This window comes from Diadema antillarum, unplaced genomic scaffold (assembly GCF_040938485.1).
Source record: "Diadema antillarum isolate AM-2024a unplaced genomic scaffold, OU_Dant_1.0 seq00000069_RagTag, whole genome shotgun sequence".
Classification (NCBI taxonomy): domain Eukaryota; kingdom Metazoa; phylum Echinodermata; class Echinoidea; order Diadematoida; family Diadematidae; genus Diadema; species Diadema antillarum.
In genome coordinates, this window is record NW_027271168.1 from 2,055,969 (window position 1) to 2,079,879 (window position 23,911).

The following is a 23,911-nucleotide window of genomic DNA, read 5'->3' on the forward strand; positions in this document are numbered from 1 at the left end:
ATAGCCGAGCTTCATATGTTATGTTTTTACTTATAAATAAGCATTCCACTCCTTAAATTATTGAATTGAATCTTCTTGAATTCAAGCTGAAAGACGTAGTCTTCCCTTCGTTTTGGGATTCATTATAATTTCACGTTCGCGTTTTGTATTCTCAGCCTTCCTTTACTTTTCGCGTTCCTACGGCAAAAACGTCTCTAATAATATACTTAGATATCTGGTATCACCTTCTTATAGAGAATTTCATTTCGTATAGAACACACAGAGTACTCTCCTCTATGCTTGTTTTTGTTGTCTCTTTATTTCGTTTACACCTTGTTCTCTTAAACTTACTTTATATATATATATATATATATATATATATATATATATATATATATTTCTACAGGTATGCAACACTTCGAAGGCTAACATGAAGGAAAGATTTGGACGTATGGCGGCAAGATTTCCTCTGATTGAAGAATCATAATTTGTACATTTGGTATCTTAAAAGGAAATTCCGAACCAGTTTAAAACTTCGCCGAGCGAAAAAAAAAAATCTTTGAATATACAAATCCCATATTTTATTCATTAAACCTTCATATTATTTTTCTGGTCAAATAGTATTCAATCGAACAACCATTAATTGTGTAAAAATTATAGGGGCCCTCTACTAACGACCATTTAAATTGAAATATTCTTTTGTACTTGAACAAACTAATTTAAGTAAATACAAGGGTTAAGTAAAAATTAAAGCAGTTTTTTCCGATTAATATACTTTAGTTGTTATATTCAAATACAATATTACTATATTTATATTACGGTATACTTGAGTGGGGAAGTTCAGCCAATATCGATATTGATAAGCTATTTATCATCCCAGAGTTTTAAGATATATTTATGGACGTAATTTATGTGTGCATACTGGCCAACCTTTCTTAGAAAGTAATATTCTTGGAGTAGATGATTTGTATTTAATTTAGTTAGGAGTTTCGATAAATAAACTGAATAATTGTGAATTGCCCGAAGTTTCGAATTTTATATTTAAGGAAACAAAGAAATGCATAGAAATTGAACAAGAGAGAGTGATATGTAACATATTAAAAAAAAAGATTACGAGTGTTAGAAGAAACTTTCATTCTTAATGGCCCCTAAGTTTTGAATTCCGTAAATACTGAAATGCCACGACCACCCGGATGTAATTCATTGAAACGTAAGCTAAATAAATGTGTTTGCACTACTGTGGTGACAGCGTCAATCAACAGATGATTTGAAATAATTAATATTTATTTAGACTCTTCGGCATGTTTGCCGAATAGGTTCACATGGTCTCATTTCCAACTTTTATTCTGTCATAAATATTTTCTTTTCTCTTGCAGCTGTAGGTATCCTCATTATTTCCTACTTAATGCTGTCCCTATGACCGTCTTGTTCGTGTTTCCTCGTTGTTGTGGTTTGTGTGTGTGTGTGTGTGTGTGTGTGTGTGTGTGCATACTTCCCCAGGAGCACTTGAGTGCGTGCATTATTTTGTGTATGTGGCGTGTAAAGTGTGTCTAACTTTTTTTTTTCTGGCGATCTACCCCTACAAACAACTGCTTCTCTTTGGGTTCCCCCGCACATAATCTTAATAATCCGATATGAATCTAACAGATTCTAGACTGATAAGAATTAATTTTGTGTAATGAAATATTAATTGAAGTCTCTATATCATACTGAATTTACATAATAGTACTTTCCATTGATCTCTGGATGTATGTTACAAATACAACACCGTATAACTTATGTGGAAGCTTAATAAATTAAATGAAATGACATGACATGAAATGAAAACAAATGATTGATCTGACATAAGACATATGATCTCTCGCGAACTTGCGTTTACTTTGCTGTTGCTCGCTATTCACTCAGTGACAGGCAAGATTTATCGTATCATAATATATGATAATTTATTTCATGCCGTAAGTAATGTCTCGTGTCATCTTCCTAGTCAAGCCTCGCTTATGGAGACGGTGCCCTACTTTTCTATTTATTTCTCGAAACCTTATTCGAATTGTTCCCTCTGATAGTGTACCTTTAATATGACATTGTTTTAAATCTTTAGTCACGTCGCTATGATTGTAATTCATATAATGTATGTTAAAAACATGTTTATTTTTTTGTTATATTTGCATGAATGTGATACAGACAATGGAATACAAAAATAAAACTGAAATAAACTGAATAAAAAGGTTACTGAATGTATGCGGTGTATTTTGACATAACATTATTTATAAGATTATGTACTTGATGTATTCCTACAACAAGAGGAAAAAAAACTTTGGGAGACACAAAATATTAGTGTGTACTATATCTGTCAATGTCGAGAAAACCCTCAAAGTGATGTGTCTGTTCATGTAAGAACAGGTTGTGTGTGTGTGTGTGTGTGTATGTGTGTGTGTGTGTCATAGAGATATTGTCTACATCTGGTAAGATATGGTAAGATATATTTACTAAAATTAATGAGCGTTTCCAATTTTTTGTTTGTTAAAGAGACACGCATACGCAAAAAAAAAAGGAACTTTGGGAGACACAAAATATTCGTTTACCTTTCGTGCTTCTAGAAACCCAAAGGTGATAACAAATAAACTACGTGTGTTCATGTTTGTACCGGCGTATGTGTGTGTATGTATGTGTGAGTGTGTGTGCCATAGAGATATATGTATGCTGCATATTTAGTAAGATACTAGAAAAGAAATTAGTGAACATTTTGCGCATTTTGGAGACACGAACACATACAGAAGAGAGTCATTGGGAGACACAAACTATTACGTTATTTTGTCATACTTTGAGAAACCCCAAAAGGGGATGTTATCTTCACGTGATTGTGTATATGTGTGTATGTGTGTGTATCATAAACTTATATACACGTCTGAAGTACATTGTATCTTGATGTGAATAGTCGAGTATCTAACTACACATACAATGGAATTAATGCAAGTTGCTAATTTTCTTTTTCGCATTTAGGAGACACGCATACAAAAAAAAGGAGATAACTTTCGGATGCACAAAATACTAGTTTATTCGTAATACTTCTGGAAAACCCCAAAGGTGATGTAGTATCCATGTAAGTGCAGCTATGTATCTTCGATAATATAAATCATAACTATGCACTTTTAAAAACGTTTTGCCTTCCATATTAAGATATTATATCTTACAGAGCGCATGAAGAAAATCGTACGCACTCCTTCACATGCTTAAGTAAAAACAAAGGCTTGGTCAATGATATTTCAAGGGATTAGGCATATGTATTTCGAAACTTTGGGGGAAGAAGAGTCATTCGTGTGGTGTCAAATTATGTTCTTTGTTCTCTTACAACATGTCTGCTGACAAAGTCAATACGAACCGTTTCCTGTGTTTTGTTAGGTAATAGGAAAGAACAACAATCCATGACATGATTATTATGATATTACGGAAATCAATGGCTGTATGTGCTCTGAGATATCGAATCATGACTTGATGTTCTAACCCATTGGGGAAGTTTGGCTGATTTATTTCATATGGATGCGGTGTATGCAGAGCATATTCAGTTATGTTTATTCAGTTTTCAGTTTATCCAGTTGTTAAAATTGAATTTCAATTTGTAAAAACATTCGATTACAGTGATGTTTTGCTAGCTGCTGTCCCTGTGAGGTAAAAGAAAAACAGAAGCAAAATATGTATTGCCTTTTTTTATATTTTCTTAAAAATAGAAGTCTCAGTCAGGTATAAACAGAAAATGTGCAAAAAAAAGACCTTCTTACACGTTAATGGTAAATTACTTTCAAAAAATCTTCAACATTTGAATTAGAGAAAAATCAGAGACACGATTTAAATTACGTGGGAAATATTAGATGCTAAATGTTTCAAGGTTCTTTTGACTATGTTACCTCTCCATATCACACATGCAGATTTCATGCAGCGTATAAGACGGCAATATCCTCGTCACTCCCATGGGTTTGTAAATGATCATGTCAATTTTTATTATATTGGTAACGACACCAACCCTCCGCTTCAGAATCATTATCGATGAAATTATTGCAACTGGTCCTAAATTTTCGCTTCCTAATCTGGTTCCCATATTTTTCAGCTGAGTAACAATTCCGTTTTCTTTGGGTCTTGCTTACAATATTGTAGTTCCGTTCATAAAACACGTAGGACTTCTGGGTAGTGGGCTGATAGGAATTGATATACAAGGTTTAAGACTAAGTGTTCTATTTTGCATATTCTAGACGAGTGTTTGAACTAAAGAAATAGCAGGAAATGTCTACCTCTTAATATTGCATTTGTATCCCACAGATGATATATAGATTTACCTGTCTCCTTGTAAAACAAGATGAACTTATCATTACACGAAATTATGCAGAGTGTAGTAGTTCATAAAGTTTATGCTATATTGTGACAAGAGTGAGTTTATGCAGCTAGGTATCAATACTAAGTGAATTCGGAGGTATATAGCCGAAATAGATTATAATGTCGATAACGTGTTTCTGAACTAACTTTACGTGGCAGTGTTACAAAATATCAGAGAAGATTAGTCAGGTGTAGTGATACTTTTGATGCGTTTCAGATGGTGACACTACTATTAGAGTCCAAATTTAATAGTCGGTTCCAATCAGAAGATCAAGGCCTGCCCACACGTATGTAGATACTTTCACACAGCGTGACTATGTCTAGTAACTGATCAGTGGGAATCAGTGGGAATGCTGGGAGTGATCGTTCCAATCCTTGTGTGATTCATTTAAGAGTGCATTACATCTATTGTTGTGTGAAAATTATTTGCTTCAGAATGGTATCATATTCAAATAATGTGCAGTTCAATGTTTCCAGGTTAGCATGCCTGTACAGTGCCGGGGCGATCGTTAACGGCCCGTTAACGATCGCCCCGACACTGTACAGGCATTCTGACCATTCTGAGGCAAATAATTTTCACACCACAATAGATATATAATGTACTCTTATATGAATCACGCAAGGATTGGAACAATCATCCCACGGCATTCCCACTGATTCCCAATGATCAGTTACTAGCCATCCCCTTTAATGGTCAACTGCAATCATGTTGACAGTGTAGAAAGAAATCCTACACGTCGTGTTGAAATTTGAAACCAGGATGTATTCATGACATCAGTTTAGTCTTTGTTACAAGCAGAAGAGACAAGTTCATGTATCAAACTGGCATGCTTTACAATACTATCATTTGGTGATTATCATGGTATCATGGCGCGACTACAGATGAAATAGTTCCTCACATTTGGATGTATCATAAGGCCATAAAATCTGCATTTATTCCGAAAAGGTCGATCATCTTTGACATACTTATATTTGATATATTACCTCATGTGTAATGTGCGCGTTGGGCAAATATTTTGAACTATGTAACAGCACCAGCAAACGCGCAACAATCTTATGAAGGAATAGTGTGCGATGGTTGACTAGTCTGCACACACATTCTAATAAAAGGTCGACGGAGAGAGCGGACATCAGGCCATCAAGCTTACCAAAGCTTTAATGTCTTATTACAGCGTAAACATTTCGATATCAATTTATAAATCAATTTAGCATTTTTCTCAGGTTGAAAGTTATTGTAAACGCAGTTTGATTTTTGGCACCTCCTGTATAGATAGTGTGTATCGGTGATCACTTGAGCAACTGCAACGAAAGTGAAAAATCTCTGTTAACTCCGTTAGTTTTTTAGTTGTTGTTTTTTTCACAGACTTCTGTTTACTAGCTTATTATCGTTTATGCTGAGTCATTTCGATGTATCCCTTCAAGCGGTTATCAAAGTTGCTGAATATTTGTATTTCTATCCCTTTTCTGTCTTTTATCTTCCATTTCCAGGATCTAACGGCGCCCGGGAATGATGACTGGAAGACGGGTATTAGTCCTACTTGGGATAGTTTCTATCACCATCCACTGTATTGGTAAGATGGTACATAATATATGCATACATTAGATACATATATATATGTATAAAATATATCATACACATATATTCATTCAAAAACTTAAGGTATAACTCAGCTGGGAATTGTCAGCATATACATATATATGTATCGTAGATGAGGTAACAGTGGATTTTTTTTTCGTCATTTATTCTTATGATCTTTCTTTGAGGGGATTCTTTAAAAATGCCTCGGTGGATTTAGAAAGACAGAAAACCACAAGAAAAAAAGATGATGATAAAACATTGTATCTGAGAAATACACAAGAGAACGAGACAGTGCTTGTCGCATATTATGTTTCTTGCTTTTGTTTCTTGCTTTTTTCACAACCATGATAATTACATCTTGTTCCTGAGAATGGACTCGCGGGATAAATTCAAGATGAGATGAATATTGCTTTACGTCCACCAAGCCTCTTTATTCTGTTTACGTCGTATCTTTATTGGTTAATGTAGGTGGAACCAGCGTGACTCTCGATGTACCAAGCCCGCTGACACCAGACCAGGAAGTTACAGCCTCCTGTACAGCCGATAAAATCTTTGGCTCAGAACACGTGATCTGGTACTTAAATGGCGTAGAGATTACTGAAGGCGTACAAACAACCAGTTCTGTCGATAGTATGATCGGCTATTATCATGAATTAGAGGGTCTGAAGAAATTTGGATATAGATTCTGAATGCCTGAAAGTGTCAAGATACATTGATTTTAGGGAGCGTAATCTTACATGCATAAAATTGCTGAAATATTTTTTGGCATTTGCATGATATCCTTAAAAAAGTGAGTGGATTTTGGTATCAATTTCTGCCAGTTTTTGCGCCTCCCTCTTCCTGGCACCTTGCCTAAAATGTTGCATCGTCCTTCAAACCTGTGACGTCAGATGACAAGTTGGGGTTCCTTCTCAAAGACATTCAAGCTGAATGAAATACCACAGAATAAGACAATTTGAAGAATCTATTTGTCAGATTCTAACTTTCTTTCTTCCAGGTATCAGCCAAAATACGATTTTTCTCCAAACATGAAGTGGAAAATGTCACATTCTTACTTTTGTTTTGTCTCCCTGCCCATAATATTTTTTTTCAAGTGTTACATTTATTGTTTAACGTATTCTTTTAGTTTTTCACATTTCAGCGCCTGTGCATTTCCTTTCCTTCTGTCACTGTCTGTCGACTTTTCATGAAAATGAGAGTACACCTCCCGTCTACATTGTAAACAAACATATGCACACACATACAAACTCGTATACATCAATGCGTTATTGAAGGGAGAAGCAAAAAGAAAAACAATAAAACTAGAAATGTCGCTATGGCGACTGGTATGGATCCGCTGTATTACATGCTTTTCCCAATAAGTCTAGAGTACTAAAAAATGACTCAATTGCGTTGAGTGTTTACTTTTCTTGAACCAGTTTTCATTTGGATAGATGACTAAATCATTTAAGAAAGCAAATATCTGGGAATTAGAGCATTTTCACTTGACCTTTGATCCTTACCCTTTGACCCCATGTTTCACAATCTTGAAATGATAACTGGTAATTTTTCTTCTTCATGACAGTACAGTGAGCTATATTTTCAAAATATGGAAAAATTCAAAGTTCCAACATTTTCACTTGACTTTGACCCCAAGGCTAAAACCTTTCCCTAAAGAAGCATTGTGTAAAATGCATGCATATATTTAGTTTCATGATAAGTTTATGCATTGAGTACTCTCCAAGGTATGAAGAAAGAAAGTAATTGCAGCATTAAATGATAAAATTTTAGCATTTTAATCTGACCTTTGACCGTGACATTTGACATATGACCCTAAATTTCACAAGATAATTATTTCCGGCAGTATATGCATATATCCAAAGTTTCATGAAGTATACCTTGAGCCATTTCCCAGGCATGGAGAAAAAGTGAAATTTTAACAATTCCACGTTACACGTTTGACCTTTGACCCTTTGACCAATGGTCCAAAACTTTCCCTAGAGAATCTCTGTCTGGGAATACATGTATTTACAAACTTTCAAGAAAGGAACTTTAGGTATTGCATAGATGTGGGGAAACAGTTAAACTTTAAGAATTTGACCTTGACGTTGACCTTTCACCTTGAGCATTATGCACCATTTAAACCAAAGAGTTGATAAGCACAATTTCGTCCACGCATGCATACATGTGCACATTCCAAGTTTCATTAAGATGCTTCAAATGGTTTTTAAGTTACCCTGTCCACAAATTTAATTACGGATGGACGGACTGACGAAAGGACAGACGGACAACCGGAAAACATAATGCCTCCGGTGACACTTCGTGGTGGAGGCATAAGAAAAGAAATGTAAAGCATTAAGGATATGTAAAGCTAAATAATTTACATTCCCAAAATAGTTAGAATTTAACTTCGTTTACCACCATACTTACAATTTTCTAATGTTTAATTGTGTTTATGTATGTGTTAAGGTGATATGATTTTTTGATGTAAGTTTTGAAGTTAATGTTCTTTTTTTTTTTACATTTAAAGACTTAAAAGTAAAAGGATGTAAGGCATTGTGAAGAGAAAAACCAGAGAAAATCAAAATAAATGCATCCAATACACGACAAACTTCCCGGCAAAGTTCATCCCTCAATCCACTCCACAAAAAAATATCTGGGATACCCTAACCGAACGTGATGATTCATAATTATGGAATATCCGCTCCTTTTCCGATTCCAAACATTGGGTCTTTACGATACATAGATTAGTGTGACGGAAGTGAACTCTCACCCAGATACATCGCCACACTTTTTCAACTCCACTTAACGGTATCGTGATAGAGCAATGCTGTTCGGAAAATACATGAAATCTGTCCGGGATATCCTTGAGAAGATGATGCTTAAATATCTGAACAAAGGCTTACGTTGTTAAACCAGAAAATACAAAAATCTAGAGCTCTCTCCCTCGATCTAAGATAAGGCTTCGAAGGCAGAAATTTGCCGTTCTCTCATCGGACTCGCTACGAACTATAGAGAAGACGATGTATATTTGAAAATATGAATAAAGTCGATTACATTTTGTGGAACACTTTCCGTTTACAACCAACCTTACAGAAATCATAATGTTCACCTGACATGAAAACCTCAAAGTACTTAAAATGCAATACTTTCCGGTACACTAAGGACTGGTTTTCTTCCTCCCACTTTATGTAGTCTCTATGTGTCCATCATTGCAATGGATAATCACTCGCGAGAGACGCGTGTCTGACACAGTAAAGGAATGTTTTATGCCGACGCGAGATATGTCCTCATTTTTTCCGATCTAAGCTTCAGAATAAGAGCTTCATACAACTGGAAGGATGTTGCCAGGTACAGTGTTAAGAGCCTCCAATAAGAGGTATTGTTATTGGTGGACTATATATATTGAACATGTTCAAAATAACTCTCAGTGCGTTAATTCGATCATTTGTGACAGAGGAACAAAAGTAAACGGAAATGAACTTTTACCTCATGCCTGTAGAAGGGGGTATAATGTGTCTCCTATTCATGCAACCAACACGCAATTCACCCCCAAAGTGCCACAGAGAGTGCGGGACATGATAAGACAAATATCACAGAGTTTTGAGTTTGATATCATCGATAATCACTGTGAAATCTTCAGATTTTACATGACATGTGGCCAAGGTCTCGTCGGGAGTTAGAAGACTGAACAACTTTCAGGAACATCGGTCTACCTACGGTACCTAGGATGGAACGAAGAAATTTTTGTTTTTGTCATGATCGACTCCCAATCATCATTTCAGATAAAGGAGACATTGATAAGCCAAGAAGACTGTAGCCGTCGAGACAGGATGTTAATGTAAGAAATTAACTAGATTTGATCACCGTTTAGAACTCCAAAGTTTTCGTCATGCTTTTAACGTTACCAGATGTTGTCCGTAAATTACACACGAATATCGGGTGTGATTTCGTTAGTGTGGGTAAGCAAGGTAGATATCAGTTGCTCAGTAAGTACAATAACCGTGGCCGATTTGATAAAAAATTACCTATGAAGAGTCGTTGACATCAAAACACTTTTGCGAATGGCTACAAACAATAAAATATCTCATATTTTGTCTGTTTTATGTGGTCAAGTTTTACGCAGTACGTCTGAATTTTTCGTCTTCAATGATATTAGACAGCTTTTTATCCGTTTTCTATGATATTTCGTTCTGTTTGTAAAATTAAGCAATTGAAAATTACCATTGTATTATACATAGTGGTGTAAGATTAAATACCGACGTGTTTGAGCTAATAAAGACACATAACATCTGTCATACGAATCATGTCAATCGAGGACAAATAACGTCACGTATCCTACACGCAGCCAAAAGAAGATATTGTTGCCGTATCAGCATACTCTCTAAAGCTACCTAGCGACGCCGGAAAACCTTTCCATTATAGACTTTCGGGTTTTAAAAAGGTATGACAGAAAGAGGATAACATCTTTTTTTGTAATTATCACTTCTCAGGTCTGTTTATGACAGATGGGAATTGTAAAACAGAATTAATATGTTCAAAACGTGGAGGTTTTTCCTGCCCTAAGACCCCATAGGCTTACGTGTAAGTCATGTCTCAATCCAAATTTCCAGCCCAGCTCATTATGTGGAATTGACAAGCATAGCCAGATATTTTTGTCTATTTTCTGATTGAAGGCAATATTGCCGATGCCTTTCCATCATATCACTCTGAATTCTCAGGACGAATTGAACATACACCTAGAATCATTTCAGTCATAATGATGAACTTTCTATCCATTTAAATGGCAATAAAGTGAAGAATGAAATAGATCACTACGTTTTCGACATATTTCCTCAATAGCATATACCTGTGAGAGTCTAGCGAATTGCAAAATTGTTTACCTGTGACTTTCGTTTTCATTTAAATTTGTCATTTTGTCTGTTTTTAAATATCAACGACGGAAGTGAAAATATTCCCTCAATCTGTTCCTGTGTACAATTATCCCTCATATGATGTAAAGAAAAGGTGCAAAATGAATGTGAGAGTATAATTCTGACGTATGGCATTGTCTAGAAGATAAAGCTGAAACTTAGTGGGCAAATATATGCTCTCATTGCCAAAATATTTGAACGGAAAAGGATAAAAGAACAGCGAAGTACAGACAATTACTTTGCAGATGGCCACAGTTGCCCACCGGCAAACTTAGTACTACACGTATAGATTCCAAGGAAGTCACTGCTCGCGACCCTGCGATGGTAGAATCGGTGAGTATCAGCGAAAGATATGGATTCGTTTCGGATAACCAGAACTAGCACACAAGCGAATGGGTACATGACTGATCTTTGTCCCTGTCTCAGTCAATGGATATTCTGATCGTGTATTTGCATGTCTATTGATAGTACACCTTTTCCATAAAGTACGAGGTAAGTTTAGAAGACTACAAAACTATGACCATGTTTTGGTAAACGAAGAAAAAAAAAGAAAACGTGTTTGTTCTTATCGTTCAACAAGCGCAAGCCACTCCTAAAATTTTTTTTTAGTTCTAGTGACATGTTACAGGTAATAGAAATCTGATTTCTCCCAACCAAGGGGGCCATTTAGTGCAAAGCAGTACTCACTTGAGAAGTGCTATGCATTGTTTTGTTTTAAATCATCCTAGTCTCACTGCAACGTGTTTCAGTGAAAGAATCATCCATAATGATATAATTAATTTAGAGAAAGTAACCTTGTACTTTGCCTTCTTACCATCTACACTTATGTGTGTAAACCAGTGTCTATCAATATCGATTTACAGTTTCGTTTTAATGTCATTTGTAACACTTTGTTAGACTTGTCAATTATGAGTCATGTAAAAGTCAATTTTTTTTCTTTTGTTCCACATCCTATGTAATTCAGAATATGTATTCTAACTTCACAACTTTGTAGATTTCAAGTTTTGATCCAAGAATGCATAGATTGAGTCATATATTTTATCCATCCCAGTTGCGCATTATTAATGATAACTCACTTTCAACTGCGCTAAACAATTTGAAATTCTGTGCCGTTTTTATCATTCAAAAAATAACCAACACCACTCCACTTTTTTCTCCTTTTTTCGGCATGTTTCAGTGAGACTTGCTGATGGGGCTGACGAACATGAAGGGCGGGTCGAGATATTCTGTGATGGGGTCTGGGGCACGTCGTGCGATAATAACTGGAATATGTACGCAGCTCACGCTGTGTGCAGACAGCTTGGGTACTCGGGGGCTGACTCGGTCCATCTCAATGCCCACTTCGGACAAGGAACGGGCCCCATTTGGTTAGACGAAGGACTTTATTGTCCCACGGCAGACAAAAATTCCATTTTAGAGTGCGATCGATTCCCGTGGGGATGCTCCCATGGCTCAAGTTGTGGGCACAACAATGACGTAGGCGTGCGATGTGCTGGAGAACGTAAGTATCACAAAGTCTTTGGTGGTTGTTTTTAATGAAAGGTGATGTTTTCTTCGTTGGCCGTTGCTTGGTGAAATTTTTTGTACACACTAGTCTCATCACCTATTTTCATCCCAACCATGACACTGTTTATAGGCATTATCTCTCGTATTATGCAGATGATGCAAAAACCCAGCTACGATGCTTCAAAATAGTTCTAAAATGTGAGTTAGGGATAGAAACAACCAATGTAAAAATATTATTCAGTATTGCTAAATATACACAATGTAAATAATAGCTATAATCAAATTGTTTCTAGAATAATGCCGTCTACAGTTATGGTTTATTGAGAAAAAATAGGGATATCTTCTTATATTCTAAGTATAATTGACTCTGATAAACTCTTATGTAATAAGAAAAAGTATACAATTCTAAAAGGAATTCAAAGTTAATTTGATGAAAATGGTTTTGAAACGGTTAAGATATCTAAAACAAAGCGATCCTAATAAAAGGTGGGACCCACCTTTTGTTATATATAGGATCGCTTGTTTTACTATGTTTGTGGACATCTCAGCTATTTCAAAACAGATCTTCATCACATAGAATTTGAATCCTTTTTACAATTTTAAGATAAACTATGAATTTTGATTAGAATTGTATGCTCTTTAACATTTCATAAAGTGGCTTCTAAGTATCTCGCAAAAAGTAAAAAGCTGAATCCTCGTCTCAATCAATACCTCATCATCCCTTTAAATGTAGACATTGTACTAGTGTACTGATGTGCTAAGGTAATTATGTGTGTGTTTTCTGAGCTTTTATTAATTTCTCTTTGTTTTATAGGAGATCAAGAGGCTGCGGCCGCAATATTCAGGAACGCAGACTTGAATGTAGGACTGGGTTATGGAGTTGATCGCCTGACTTTCTACGACATGACAAGTGAGCTGACATTCACCCCAACGACAGCCAACAACGGTGACATACTTCAGTGTCATGTGTACGGTGTTGTGCGTTCTGTCACTCTGGAGGTTGCAGGTGAATATATCAAATTTGATATAAATACACATATTCCAATGGCAGTAGCATTATATACCTTATAGTCATACATTACCTAATTTCATGTATGTATTGGTGGATTCAAATACACTATACGAAATTTATATGAATGAACCCCCCCCCCTTTTGTTTTCGAAACAAATTAAATGAATTGTGTGCGGTAAAAATGTAGGCCTACATTCAATCCACGGTAGAATTACAAAGACTTCGAAGTGTGTCAGCTTGATGATGTATCAAATATCTCATTGGAGCAATTATGTGGTTTGAAGTTAGCCGTTTCTTTAATGGGCAACCAAAATCATGAACCTGTATTTCTTTGATGGCTCAAAGAAATAAAGAAGATTGCAAAAAATTACAATATTCAATTGAACATTAAACTTAGATCATAAACCATAATGATTTCAAATTTTTATGACAAAGTGCATCAAATATCTTATACTGCGACTGAAACTATGTAACCAAAGCATTATTTAAAAAGATAAAAATAAAACATGATTATAAAAAATGATTACAAGCGATATCAATTATGTGGAAATTGGCAGGCTTCAAATGTCACGCACTAAGTTCACTATATCTCACATAATCGCAATTACTGAATGGTAACTTGAGCCCTCAACACTGTGTGCTTTAAACCGCATTTTCATGAAATGATTGCATTAAACATATCTTACATACTTAAACTTCTATAGCTGTATTTTCCATCACAGATTCCAGTATCAACATTATGTTTTACTTCTTCAGGATTGGCCCGTGTTTTTATGTGATCTGCGATTACACTCAAAATAGGCTTAGGAGTTTATCCGTTACGTATTAAATGGAGAATGTGCAATTACACATAAAATGATTCAACAGGCGGTGTAACCCAGTCCCCCGCCCGGTCCATCACTCCATGTATCACTCCAAGTCCCGGTACACCTCCAGGAGAGAACATCTTATCCATCGATGCTGTCGAGATTAAAGGCGAGGATAACCTGGTTAATCTGGTCATCTCCTGTCACGTGAACTTCACTGATCAGCCGTCCCCGTACCTCCACACCTACACCATCGTGATTGAGAATACAACTCTATCGTCATCAAGCAGCGCCTCAGCCATCCTCTCACCACGCCCCAACGCCTGCATCGAACTCACGTGCTCCGCGACGAACGGGATTGGAACGACCTCAGCCACGCGCACACATTGTCCTCAAGGTAACTAGTCTGTATACAGTCTGAACTGAAGTACAATGTAGTGAGCTATGTCAGCGATGCAGCATTTGCTGAGCAAAATTTCATTACGCACCATATGTTCTTATCAGTCCTCTTACTCGAACAAACTCTTAAGTGTATTCGTTTTCATTTACGCTCTCATCGATGCTACTCAGCATGAGAATTAAAACTGAAAGCATATCGCGATAGCATCATGCTCATTGTTCATACACTGTGCCATTCTATCCACCATGCGGTAATACTATCAAAGCAATAAGCAAAGCCACCAGAAAGGCCACTGACAACCTTGGTAAACGGCTGCTCTTTTTTTCATTTAACACATAGGCCTACTTTCTGAAAGTCTGAAAGTCAAGGTCAATCTTGTACAAATTTTGAGCATCTTTTTAGAACCATATCTGACCCCCTTTTGTCCATCTAAGGCGAAGACATTTCAATTTATTTACCTCTATCTTTATTTTCCAATTGGTAACGTATCGGCTACCTGTTTGAACATTGATAACAAATAATCATCTCCAACAGATCAGCCAGCAGAAGGAATCATCAGCGTAGAGTTTGAGACTCAAGAGGATGATGACGAACCAAGCCTCATCATTACTTGCCGTGTGGATCCAGAAGACCAACCCTTTCCACCAATCAACACGTACCTCATTGCAGTCGACGATAGCGTCATTTCCGATTCAGCTTCTCCTACGGTGACGATTGACCCCCAACCCAACACATGCATCGATGTCGTGTGCACTGGTATAAATGAATACGGAGAGACTGAAGCAACCAAGACCTACTGTCCCCCACAGCCAGGTAAATATTACGGTTGCAAGTCACGAGGTAAACATCCACGAGTCTTACTGCCCACGAGTCATATTCAGCCTACGAGTTATACAGCTCACGAGTCAAACAGCCTAGCTAGACACAGAGTGAACAAGACCCACGTGCGCGACATCAGTATAATATGTAGGCCCACGAGCCATATACAATCCACGAGATATAGACACCAGGCAATTTTTTGCCTAGTGTCTAGCTCGTTATAGCTTAGTGTCTACCTCGTGGACTGTACGATTCTTGGTGTATGACTCATAGACCTTTTCTCAATATCTCGCTCGTGGGCCGTATCACTTGTGGGTGCTGTCTAGCTCGTGTGATGACCCTAATATAACTAGCAAAGCACATTAAACAAACAAAGAAAACAATAGGAAAGGCTTACGATGTTTTCTTTCTTCGTTTAGGGGTGTCTCCCCAAAATGAAAGCATTACCACTGCAGTGTATAGCTTTCACTGATTCTGCAAAGGTTTTAAGGTATTAACCACGTTTGATCAACAGATGTTCTGCAAACTTCAGAATTTAAATGTTACTCATGCGATTAAAGTGAAGTTAAGCTGTCGGCAGTGTAACAATACAATATTATCTCCCAGCTCAAAACCCACAAAATGCCTCAGGTTAGGATTCTCTGTGTCTAATGGACCAAAGTTTGTCATGGGTTGACCAACGCAAATATTTAAAGTTTGTCTTACGTGAGGGAGTAAACTTTTCCCTTCCTATCGTCAAAATTTGGCGGCTAAAACAGAACCGAAACGAGATATTAGTTGTTTGTGACCATTATTTTTGTCAGTGTTAGTTCTGCGCAGCACGCCGCAATCCTGATCCTTAAAATCCATAATCTTTAAATAATCTTTTCTCCCTTCTTACTCTTTCTTATTTCACTCACTTTTTGAGTGGGTTCGGATGGTCCAATCAAAACAAGTTATATATCATTTTGGGTGCTGTTCGTTATTCCGAAGGTTCGCTATTTCGAAGGTTCGTTATTCCGAAGGTTCCTTAATCCGAAACGCACAAATTCCCTATACCTAGATGTGCGTTGATCCGAAAATGAAAAAGGGTTCGTTAATCCGAACATTTGTGGCGTTATTCCGAAGGTCCGTTATTCCGAAGATTTGTTGATCATTTACAGGGAAGATAGCCTGGTCTCCGGGGAGTCGCGAGGGAATAAAACAGGTTTAATTTTTTGAGAGACTTTTTCCAGTCTTCAAGCTCGTCTCGGAGACATCTCCGCCATGTCTCCTTAGTCGCGCCCAAGTCGCTGATTTGCTGAGACCCACCTACCGGGGACGTATTCTCAGCGCAGAGACGTCTCTGCGCTGAGGAATACGTTTCGAAGACGTGACAGAGATGTCTCCGTAACTCCCAGGCAAAGAAGTTTACATCTTGGTTAGAGACGTCTCGGACGATTCATGAAGTCGCCTTCTTGTAACGACCGCATGCCATTTCATGGTCTTTAGATTTGCTTGGGTTACGGAGACTGATCAGTTGCTGCAGATTGGGCGAAGTCTACTCCAGTGAGATGCTCACGTTTCATATCACTTTACGTATCTTTGTTGGTTTAATGAAAGGAACCTTCAGGCTATTCATATTGCAGCCTCATATTTTTTCATTATTCGTTCTCATTGTAGAACCCGGCCCCGAACAACCTGTTGGCAACATCCTTAGGATCGAGACGACTGAAATCAGAGGTGAAGGAAACCTGGTAACTCTAATCATCACCTGTCATGTTGACCTCTCTGACCAGCCTTACCCACATCTCCACACATACACCATTACAGCTGATAACGACACCTTGTCCTCCTCCAGCTGTGCCTCAGCGATCCTGTCTCCACTCCCCGATGGCTGCATCAATGTCACGTGTTCTGCCACCAACGGAGTTGGAGATACGTTGTCATGGATGAAACGTTGCCGAACAAAAATTCCTCCTGGTAGGTTAAAGAAATTACAAATACGATTACAAAGACATGCTCAAATTATGCTTAGTTTAGAGGAGGTACATCTCAATGTCCTTTGATAATCATGTAAGTAATAAATCTAGCAGTAGATGATGTCGTCGGCAGAACCTTGATTGATAAGTTTTGTTGTCGTTTTTCTTTGTGGATGGATCCAAGTAATCTGAAGATAAGTAACAGAAAGGAACGGAATAGACATAAATCGACAAATAAGCTATCGGTCAGCAAAGGATGTGTTTTACTTGCTCTCTTCGTAACGAATTACAACTAGACATAGTGGTACCTCGTTCTGAAAAAAAAGTAAAAGAAAAAAGACCATACTTTAAAACATACTCTACTGAGGGAAGGAAGGGAAAATAGACCAGGAAGGATCTAACCCTATATTGTTGTCCATTGGCGCTTTGTTTACAGGGGGTCCCATAGCTAGCCCTCGTCAAGGGTTCCTTCAGAAATCGTCGACCACGTACGTCCTTCTCATCGTCATTTTCATCCTCTCCATCATCACCTGTTTCACTGTCCTCATGAAGAGAAAGGTTGTCTACTGATTGAAGTGAGTATAATCATTCACATGGAGTATCATTTACAGTATTTCTGCTCTTATAGAGTAACTAAGTGGCATGTTACTGCATTTTCAATAATTTACTTGTTACCATTTACCAGTTAAGAAAACATGAAATTCGGTACTGTTGTATTGCATATTCTTTTATAGTCTTTCCTTTTCTTGAGTGCATATAGGGACAATGTACTATGTTTCATGTGCTATACACTGTATAATCATGGTTTATTATCATTATTGTATTAGTAGTAGTGGTGGTAGCAGTATCTTAATTGTAGTCTTTGAGGGCTCCCGTAACAGTAGAACGTTGGGTTTCAAGAGAAAATTCTCTTCAAAAACGGCAAGAACATGCTTGCCTGTTTAAATTTCTTTGACAACGATTACAGAAATCCTTTTTCGATATTGTTTTCTGCAGGTATGCAACGCTTTGATTATCAAAATCCGGGGCCAACCTCTGGGAAAGTTCTGGAAGTTTGGCAACGAGATTTCCTCGGATTGAAGAATCATAATTTGTACACTTTGTATCTTAACAACTGCTTAAAGGGGAATTCTGGACCAGTTAGAAATTAGTCCAGAATTGAAGAGTAAATTTGGATAACCACAGCAGTACAAATTTGATTAAAATCGGATACAAATTAGGAAAGTTTTGAATAGTTATGTGAAGTTTTATTAATTTTTGCAAATGAGTTCTCGAACAGTTGATATAGGACTATGGAAGTGAATGAGCTGATGCTGTCAATACCTCACAAATTTTTCCATAGATTATGAAGAAGAAGAATTACAAAAAATAGAAGTTTTCTGTGACACAAGTATTAACTAGAAATGTCGCTATGGCGACTGGTATGCCTCCGCCATAATGCATGATTCTCCTAATAGGTCTATAGTACATGTGGACAATGTGTGATTACATTTTCACAAAATTGGCAAAATATTAAAATTACATGTTTGTCACAAATGTATCGAATGTTTACCTTCCTTGACCTATGTTTAATTGGATGAATAGGAGAGCATGTACTTTAACTTCGACTTTGACCCTTTCATAAGTTTACGCACTTGAGTAATTTTCAAGGTATGGAGAAAAAGTGCAATTTCTGTATTGAACAGTAAATTGTTATCATTTTCATCTGGTCTTTGATTCATAAGAGAATCACTGTCAGGCAGAACATACATAAATATGTACTAAGTTTAAAAATTACTTGAGCCGCTTCCGAGATATGGAGAAAGTAGTAAGTTCAGCACTTTCACTTGATCTTTGACCTTTTGACCTTTGACCTTCTTGGCAAAAAAAAAAAAAATCCCAGAGAATCTCTAGTGGGTAATATACATGCATACATTAAGTAAAAAAAAAATAATCCTGCTGGCATTGCATAAATATAAGGGAAATAGTAAAATTTCGAAGTATTGCCCTTGACCTTTGACCCCTGACCTTTGACCCCATGAACCCCCAATTCCCTAGCTAACTACTGCCAGTCAGTACATGCATGTATACTTTGTTCCATAAAGATACTTTGAACAATTTCCAAGATACAGAGAAAAAAGTGAAATTTTAACATTTTACTCGACCTTTTGACCTTTGACCTTTTGACCTTATGACCCCAAACTTTCACTAAAGAATCTTAATTGGGTAATACATGTATACACTAAGTTTCAAGAAAATATCTTCAGGCAATGCATAGATATGGGGGAAATAGTGCAATCTTAAGCATTTGACCTTGACCTTTTGACCTTTGACCTTGAGCATGTGCACCCAAAAGTTGATAGGCACAACTTTACCCCCTAATACACATACATGCCAAGTTTCATTAGGATACCTCAAAAGGTTTTGATAGTTACCCTGTCCACAAAATTCATTACGGACGGACGGAAGGACGGACGGACGGAAGGACGGACGGACGGAAGGACGGACGGACGGACGGACGGACAACCCGAAAACATAATGCCTCCGGCACCACTTCGTGGCGGAGGCATAAAAAAACAATGTTATTTCATCCTGAAACCTTCAAAGTAATGATCATTTGGATGTATTATGATTTGAGGCTGGGGTATATAATTGCTTTTGAAATATATACCGAGAAATTCCAAGAAATACCAAAAGGGCAAGTTTTGAGGCTTTAGCATCAACTCACTCATTTATAATTCATATTGACTGTTCAAGAAGCGATAAATGAAAATTATCAAAACTTCGAAATTGCATTAGTTCCTTAAGTTTTTTGCTTTTCTGATCAAATATTCATTATTGTGCTTATGAAATTTTACTACTTGATATCACAAAAACATCAATCTGGTCCGAAATTCCCCTTGAACGATTAATTCGTTGTGAATTTTCTATTACGTCATATTATCAGGTGTTGTTCATATGATGTTGTCTCAACCTCAGTTTTACCTATCAACAATCATTACGTCATTGGATTGAAGATATTTGACCCCGAAAAAGAATGCTTTAACAGCAGAAGTGATCAGGGAAAGAATGTAATACAACAGGCGGTGATTTAACTGTTATTGTTGAATAATCTACCTTGTATTGTGATTTGATTTACAAAACTCCTGGTAAATCTGACATAAGACATGATCTCTCACCAACTTGCATTTACAATCACTGTTGCTTACTTTTCACTCAGTGACAAATAGGATTTATTGTACTTCATATTTTATTCTATGTCGTAAGTTTACCTGGGGCCATCTTTCTAGTCAAGCCCTGTCTGTGAAGACGGTCAGAACTGCTTTTCAAATAACTTTCTTTCTAAAAAGTTATTAGAAGCGTTTCTTCTGCAAGTGTCCCTTCCATATTACATTGCATTACATCTTTACTTACGTCCCTACGATTGTGATACATATCATGTATATTGATGCATATAATTCATACGCCCACTCTTTGTAACTTTTTTTAAAATAATTACGGTACAGACAATGAAACGCAGAAATACAACTGAACCGAAGTGTATTACACTGAAATAAACTGAAAAATGAGCGACTAAACCTTTATCAAGTAATTTGGCGTGACATTATTTAAAAGTTTATTTCTTGTCTTTATGTAAACTAGGCTGTAGAGTAGTTGTTTTCTCATATCATTAGTATTAAATTTTCCTCGAAGCATTTTGAGTGAAACAACCCAATTCTTTTCTTCTATTGTATTTATGTTTCTGTTTTTAGAGAGTAGTGTACTCATCTTATCTGCATTTATTCCATTAAAAGGACGCATAATGTTCTTTTGAAGTCAGAAAAATACTCTGCATTATATTAATCCCAGCACAACCCTTCGGCATTATACGAACTCCAGTGAATGAAAGTCACACCAAAAAGTAAAATATTGTTTCATAAGAGAATACAAATGCATATTTATGTCGTTCTGATACGGTGTTCATGTTATTTCCCAACACTTATTCAAAGATCAATAATGAAAGTTCAAACTTGTATATACTGTATATACTGTATATACTGTATATATACTAGTAAACTCAGGGTTGCACTTAACAACGCTTAAGGGAGATATACTACAAAATGGACACTGGAGAGGCACTATCAAAATGGTTCCGTTGTAATATTGAGAAATGCATTCCAGTTTAAAATCTCTGCACGTAAAAAAAAAAAAATAATAATAAAAATAAAAAATCCCAAAACTATCTTAATTTATTTACAACCCTAATCTTTTCTTTACAAATCATCGTTTTTCAAATAAAGTCAGCATCGTTGCAAGTTTTGTCTCCTTGATATTCTCCCATACCAGTGAGGGGGGAAGGAAATATTGAAGAGACATAAATTATCACAGTGTTAAATATATTTGACATGCGTCGAAAGACCCCAATAGTGATTTATGTGTTCATGTGAGTGCAGGTGTGTGTGTGTCTGTCTGTGTGTCTGTGTGTGTGTAGGGCCGTACGCATCAGCGGGAAGCAGAAACGGCCGCCATCTCACCCCTTCAGATTTTCTTATTGTGTGCCTTTCATAATATGTGCAATGCATAGCTCAATAATTAATGAGAATGTGACGAAAACAAAAAGAGATTAACCAATAAAACATTGCCACTGTAATTGAATAACTTCCTTCTCTGAAGAAACATATATATCCCATTAATTACCTCGGACAGAGTCGATTCGTTGATCATGAATAACCAAAGGAAGGTTTATCTGCATGATATTCTACTACAGAGTTTTATTATTGAACGTTCATGGACATGGAGTAAATAATTGTAACCACTCCTTCACATGCTGAAGTAAAGACCATTGCCGGTTAATGATATTTCAAGGGATTAGTAAAATGTATTTCGAAACTTTGGGATGAAAAGGGGAGTCATTCATGTGGTGTCAAATTATGGTTCTTTGGTTCTCTTACATACAGCATGTCTGCTGACAAAGTCAATACGAACCGTTTCCTGTGTTTTGTTAGGTAATAGGAAAGAACAACAATCCATGACATGATTACTGTGATACAACGGAAATCAACGGCTGTATGTGCTCTGTGATATCGGATCATGACGTGATGTTCTACCCCATTGAGGAAGTTTGGCTGATATTCTTATGTATGGATGCCTTGCACGCAGAGCGATACATTCTGTCCACAAAAAAAAAAGGGAAGAAAAAGGCAAATCTGATGAAGAAAATTCTGATTTGTAAACAAGCTTTGGTTCCAGTGATTTTTCTTTCCTGCAGTTCCTGTGTGGTATAAGAAAAACGGAAACGAAATACGAGATAGGAGAGTAATTATGTAGAAGTTTTTAGAAATGGTACAAATTTCGTTCCAATCTGTAAACCATAAGCTTTAACTGGATCCCAAGTATCACACACCACAGACCAGTCCCCTTCATTAAGGTCATCTTGCAACCTGGTTATACTGTCGGGTGTTCCTTTCCAGAAGTTCACCACATCAGGGGGATTTACGATAATAATTATTAAGATTAACGGGAACGTAACTTTAAAACCGATATGGACCTCTAGAACAAATACAGTGACACCATTTTCTCTGTTCTTGTTTTTAAGTCTTTATTATGCTACATACAACACGATTTTCTCTATTAGAACAGGACATAGAATGGTATCCAAGTAGATACCAGTTTGTTTGTTTTTTCATTCTCAGCATGCCAGTATAAAGTAAAGCCAGTGAAATACAATAATATACTACACATGCAAACATGGTAATACTATGTGCTATTCTATCAATTTTATGGCTGTGTTTAAAATTGTCAGATGTCTTTATTGTATCACCTGCAAGGCATTTTCGATTTAGCCACTGTCTTTGAAAGTACATGTATAACAATATCATTCAAATTCTTTCCCAAATTTTCACCCGGTCATGCTGCCCTTGTCAAATTCATCAAGGTAGTTACATATGGAGAAGGTTCTTTAATAATAGGGTATGAGAGATTTTTGAGGAAGAGATACATTGTACACATGCTTTTATCACACAGGTACATAATATCGGTTGGCTTTCGATCTACGAACATGATTGCTACAAAGACGACGCCAATTAGGCAAAACAAATACATGTTGTAGTGTTCTGCACATGCGCATCACAGCTGTTTCCATTGTCCAACACGAGAGGCTGCGTCATCTTAGCGTTCGCATCATCGCAGATGTAACGCTCTTAATAACGTCCCAGGAAGCTGGATGTTAAAGGACTACATGCACTAGCCTTTATTCAAAGCCCTTGTGGTGTTGCTACCACGTGACTCTTGCATCTCGCGTAACAACCAGGTGTTCTTTACTCACAACTGAAAAGCGAAAGGACTTTATAAAGGCTAGAGGGAATTTTGCTTCAATCTTATGTATTGCTCATAGACATCAACTCACTACATTGACAACAGAAAATTCCATGGCAAAATCTCATGAATGATAGTTGCACTGTTCCTATGTTTGTCCTCCAAATGAATTACATAAGGAAAAATATAATTATTATTATTAATCAAAGTTTGTTTACATGCATTTCATGCTTTCCTTTACCATGCAAGCTACCACAAAGTATAATGTCTCCTCATGCACGGTTTGCAGACAATATTTGCTCTTCCTATCTTTATGATACCTTAAAAACTTCATTACACT